Source organism: Brachyhypopomus gauderio, chromosome 6, assembly GCF_052324685.1.
Source record: "Brachyhypopomus gauderio isolate BG-103 chromosome 6, BGAUD_0.2, whole genome shotgun sequence".
Taxonomy (NCBI): domain Eukaryota; kingdom Metazoa; phylum Chordata; class Actinopteri; order Gymnotiformes; family Hypopomidae; genus Brachyhypopomus; species Brachyhypopomus gauderio.
In genome coordinates, this window is record NC_135216.1 from 29624324 (window position 1) to 29630318 (window position 5995).

Consider the following 5995-nt stretch of genomic DNA (forward strand, 5'->3'; position numbering starts at 1 on the left):
TCTATCTGAGTCAGTGAACACATGCAGCAGAACAATGAACTGATGGTTCACACCATCACCCCCCCCCCCCCCCCCCCCCCCACCCACTCCCCGTCTACCTATAATGGCTGCATGTACATAACAAAGGGTGGCCTAATGGAATGCAAATGTCCCCAGAACTGCCCCCTGGTGGAGACCAGGTACAAAAAGTTTGGAATTAAAATGCTGGGACAGCTAGTGTTAAGCAAATATTCAAATCAAATCAAATCAAAGTTTATTTGTATAGCGCTTTTCACAACACATGTTGTCACAAAGCGCCTTACAGGATTTAAAAGGTTAACAATACTACGGGTCCAGAACCCTAATGAGCAAGCCAAGGGCGACAGTGGCGAGGAAAAACTCCCTAAGATAGTGGGGAATAGGAAGAAACCTCGGGAGAACCAAGACTCAAAAGGGAACCCATCCTCCATTGGGCGGCCCGTTAACACACAGATTACACAAAATACAAACAAATACACAAGTCACACACAAATCACACAATCAGACTAAGTAAAGGTAAAAATGAAAGTTCTGGGTTATGATATTGTCACTGTAAATGTCTGTTGATGAACGCCAGGCTTTCATTCCGTGTCGGAGCAGCGATGCTGGTATTGTAGGCTCCGACTGCAATGTTACTCTCCAGGTGAACCTCGGAGAAAAGATACGAGATGTAGTAAATATGTAACAGATTAATCAAAGGCCAAACTAAACAGATGAGTCTTTAATCGAGTTTTAAACATTGAGACTGTGTCTGAGTCCCGAATAGAGGCAGGAAGATTATTCCACAATTGTGGAGCTTTAAAAGAAAAGGCTCTTCCACCTGCTGTGATCTTTTTGATCCTAGGAACAGTTAATAACCCTGCGTCCTGCGAGCGAAGTGAACGCGCTGGGTTATATTGTTCAATAAGTTCACTAAGATAGTCTGGAGCTAAGCCATGCAGCGTTTTATATGTTAATAAAAGTATTTTATAGTCAATACGGAATCTAATTGGCAGCCAGTGTAATGACGATAGTACAGGACTAATGTGATCAAACTTTTTAGTTTTTGTTAAAACTCGTGCTGCTGCGTTCTGAACCAGCTGGAGTTTGTTTATCGATTTACCAGAACATCCAGCTAGGAGACTGTTGCAATAATCTAAACGAGAGGATATGAATGCATGGATTAGTTTTTCTGCATCACTAATATTTAATATGTTTCTAATTTTGGCAATGTTGCGCAAGTGAAAGAACGCTACCCTAGTTATATTATTAATATGTGTATCGAACGAGAGATCTGGGTCTATTGTGACGCCCAAGTTCTTTACCTCTGCGCTGGGGGTTATAGAAAAAGAATGTAGATTCAATGCTGCATTATGTATCTTGTCTCTCGCAGCCCTAGACCCAACTATTATCAATTCTGTTTTATCGGCATTTAGTGCTAGAAAGTTACACGCCATCCAATGTTTTATCTCTTCTACACATTTCACAATCTTACTGTTTGCGCCTAAATCATCGGGTTTTGCCGATAAATATAGCTGAGTGTCGTCTGCGTAGGAATGGAAACTGATGTCATGCTTATGCATAATTTCGCCTAAGGGTAACATGTACAGTGTGAATAGAAGTGGTCCTAGGACTGTCCCTTGTGGGACACCATATTTAACCTGCACAGATTTAGAGGTTTTATTATTAACACTTACACATTGGAAGCGGTCAGTTAAATATGATCTAAACCAGGAGAGTGCGACTCCTTTAATACCTACTGTGTTTTCTAGTCTATCCAGCAAAATGTTGTGGTCTACAGTATCAAAAGCTGCACTAAGATCCAACAGTATAAGGAACGAGACGAGCCCATTATCGGCCGATATTAGTAGATCATTCACTACCCTGAGTAAAGCTGTTTCAGTGCTGTGGTTTGGTCTAAATCCTGATTGGAACTTTTCATGGATACTATTTGATTGGAGATAGTGGTTTAACTGATTGGAAACTGCTTTTTCTAAAATTTTAGAGATAACTGGGAGATTAGAAATGGGTCTATAGTTGGCTAAAATCTGCGGATCGAGATTCTGTTTTTTAATCAAGGGTCTAATTACGGCGCATTTTAATTGTTTGGGCATGTAACCTAGGTTAAGGGAGGAGTTAATCATATTAAGTAAGGGCCCTGCAGTGGCTGGGAGTAGGTCTTTAAATAGACGGGTTGGAACTGGGTCAAATATACATGATGTAGGCTTAGACGAATTAATCAGTGTTGTGAGCTCTTTTTGCGATATAGGATTGAAGATATTTAGCTCAGTAATATTTTTGGATGCATAGTTACTAATAGCTGAACTACTGGGGTTGGATTGGAGGTTAGGCTGCGATGTATTATGACTCTGTAGTCGGATATTATCTGTTTTATTATTGAAAAAGTTTAAAAATTCATCGCTAGTGTGTGTAAGTGCTGTGTTAGAACTAGTGTCGTTGATATTTCTTGTTAGTTTAGATACCGTCGCGAAGAGAAATCTAGGGTTATTCTTGTTGTTTTCTATTAGTGTCGAATAGTATGCGGCTCTAGCTTTTATTAGGGCATGTTTATATTTGACTATGGCGTCTTTCCATGTGATTCTAAACACTTCTAGTGAGGTGTATTTCCATTTTCGCTCCGCTGCTCGAGCTGCCTGTTTTAGAAGACGAGTGTGTTCGTCATACCATGGTGATAGCTTTTTCTCCCTAATTAATTTTGTTTTAATTGGAGCTACACTGTCTATATTACCATGTGGAAGTCAGTTTTCCACTGACATGCCATGTCCAGGTGTATTCGCCGAGGACAGCTGACCTCTTGGTGGTGGGGAAGGGGGGGGGGGGGGGTAGCGTCAGTCCAATGGGGGACGACGCTTGTTCCCATGAGCCCCCGCGGCTCTGTTATTGATATGTGTTATGTGTAAGTATGACATGCTGCTGTTGATTATATATTTGATCATGTGTGTTGTTAGTTTAAGTCGCCCTGTATTAGTTTACGTAGTTGTACATTGTGTGAGTCAACCTGCCATGTGTGTGTAATGTTACTTCGTTAATGACATTCCACGCCACAATACATTATTGATTCACTTCAGTCGAACATGATATGAACAAATTCATGTACTCTCTCTGTGTTATGTAGTTTTTACACAACAAAAATACATTTCTGTTTAAAATATGATGCAGTTGTGTTAAATACACTCAAAATGCTTACATAAATCCTAGACATGGCTCCTTTTTTCAGTCTTCCTGTTGAGTGGGTTCTACAGAAAGCATAATTTGTTGATAAAACGTTGGGTTGGATATTTCATGCCATTTTTTTTCTACTTTTGTTTTCTCCAGGGATATTTCACTTTCTGTTCTTGCTTTGTAAAGTGCAGCTCTTAAGCTCTGAAGTTTCTGAAAATGTCCCTCACATGACCCTTTAATCCTCTTCATTGCATCCTCTTGCAATTTTTCTTCCCAAAATGTATTTAACTGCTCCTCTTCAAGCTCTTCAGACAGATTCTGGTAATATGGCATACATGCTCCACGGATATATGATAAGATTGTCCAACCAACACATAGAGCACAAAGAGTTACTAGTCCAATTTCCTAAAAGAGAAAAACGTTTGCATGAGTCCTACAGAAAACAAAAGAAATCATTATCTAATTCAAATTTTCTGTTTTGTTAGCTTGGAAAAATAACCTTACTGTTATTGTTTGTAACTTACCCTTGACTCAGTGAAATAATGCCTTAATATTGTTCTTTCCTCAGTGGTCAGATTCATCTGATCTTTACATGGTATTTGCTCATGTCTGGCTGTGATGTTTCGTTCAGTTGTTTGAAGGCAAACGTACCAGTCCCCATCAACAAAAACAGCTATGATCCACAGTGATGCAAGACTGAATATTTTCAAATATTGTTTAAACGGACGTGGACATGGACATGAGCGTGGACATGAACAACGTTTGCAGCATCCAGCACAGCTTTTTTTTATCTTTTTGTCAATTAAGATTAGGATGCAAAAAAGTGTCAGAGTTGGCAGTAATAGATAAATAAAGCAGAACTTAATATTTTCATGTGGATCACATGGGCATGCAAAGTCCATCTTCATTGTGTACTGGAAAACAACCATAAACAGAACAATTGCAAATGCACTGCCTGCTGTTCCCAGTCTGGCCAGCACTTCAGGTCCAAAGTTTGGATGCACCATCTTTAGACCTTCAGGCTCACCATCCGTAAATCACTGTTGATAAATATAAGGAGAAAAAGTATTCCACTATAAGAGAGAAAAATACATTTTCTTTTAATTCGTGCTAGATTCACAAGCCTGAAGTCTTCAGAAAGATCTCTGATGATGATGTTTATTTTCTTCTTTAAAGCTGTTTGTGATTACATCGGAGGAACTTACCTGATTATGACATCATGTCTGTTTGCTAGTACCAATTAGCTGTTGCAGAGTCAGTGCTCAGTTTCTATTCGCTGGAGAAAAGGCTCTGTTGTTCTTGGTTGGTACTTAAAGACCATACTGGTTTCAACAGTCAGACTGAATCACACATTCACTATTTTTAATCTCTCTCTCTCACTTTGATAGTAATTAAGGTTGAGTGAGAAAACCACTATTTGCTTCTGTACCTGTTCAACCATCTAAATGATCTGTTTCTGTATGTGTACTCTGTATGTGGGCAGGGTACGAGCAAAGTTTTCCAACTGACTTTATATCGCCATCCAAACTAACGGGCTAAACCTGTCTGCGAGCTGCTTAGAGGCGTCACCAAGTTTCCACAGAATTGAGACTGTGTCTGTGCCCCGGGTTAAATTAAATCATAAGAAAATAGTCCGCCCTAAGTTTTTTAACTAATATTCAAACCTCACATTCAATTAATACTACCTATATGACCGATCTCAAAATTGGATTGACAGGATTGCCAACTTTTCAAGTTGATCTCATGATCACTTGGAGTGAGATTTGAACCTGGAGGGAGTAGCGAGTGTATAATGTTGACGGGGGGTGCGACGTAAATTGTTGGGGGGGGGGGGGGGGGGGTGGCGATCGTAAATTGTTGACGGGACGGGTGGCAAACGAAATCGCGATCGCTCGCCAGTGGTTGGTGCCGGAGTGAACTAGTAACTCATTGAATCATATATGTGGATCTGAGGTAAATAAACTAGATTTTTTTTTCGGCGTGAGAAATCGGAAGTGTGGCGTGTGAGCGTGTGAAGACAGTCAAATGCGTGTGTCTCACACTCAATGCATGAGAGTTGGCAACCCTGGATTAATCAATATTCGATCACTCAACTCTAAAGCAGTTTTTGTGAATGAACTTATAACCGACCAGAATATTGATATTCTATGTCTAACAGAAACATGGATTCAATCTGGTGATTATTTAACACTAAACTAAGCCACTCCTGTGGGATATAGCTATATACATAGACCAAGATTGTCAGGCAGAGGTGGAGGAATATGTATAATCTATCGAAATTGTTTAGAAATTCATCAGAAATACTTAGACACAGTGTTGCGAATAACGCCGTTAAAAATAATTTTGTCAGTAACGGGATAATATAATTAATTACTTTTCCTGCCGTTACAATGCTGTTGACGTTACTGGTCATTAAAAGCGGTGTGTTACTATATATTGATATACTAACAGTAATGCGAGCGGACCGCTGCCCAGGCTAGTGAGGAGTAACAGATGTCGATAGGTCACAGTTCTCGGTGTAACACCTGTTTAACTTAACACTAGAGCTCCTGAGAATTCAGGATTCTGAGGACATCACCCCTCCTTCTTCTCCTTCTTGCCAGCAATTAGCAAAGCCAAACATCCCCCTTTATTATGTTAATTCACAGAGCAAGACTGAGGCAGCAGCCTCACCCAGAAAGTCTCTGATCACAGAGATCACAGATCACAGATCACAAACAAGCAGAAACACAAATGCTTCTATCAAATGCTTCTAACACAAATATAGATAGATAGATAGATAGATAGATAGATAGATAGATAGATAGATAGAGGT

At 39.8% G+C, this 5995-nt stretch overlaps 1 long non-coding RNA gene across 2 annotated transcripts; it reads right to left on the bottom strand.

Moving 5' to 3' along the window:
- Positions 1–241: 241 nt before the first annotated feature.
- On the bottom strand, positions 242–4643 carry LOC143517627 (uncharacterized). Of its 2 annotated transcripts, XR_013132001.1 has the most exons (4): positions 4386–4643; positions 3705–4220; positions 3408–3585; positions 242–3254 (listed from the first exon to the last, which is right to left on the bottom strand). It is a non-coding gene; the product is annotated as an uncharacterized LOC143517627 (long non-coding RNA). The 2 variants fall into 2 exon arrangements; XR_013132000.1 differs by having other exon boundaries at positions 242–3585.
- Positions 4644–5995: the final 1352 nt, after the last annotated feature.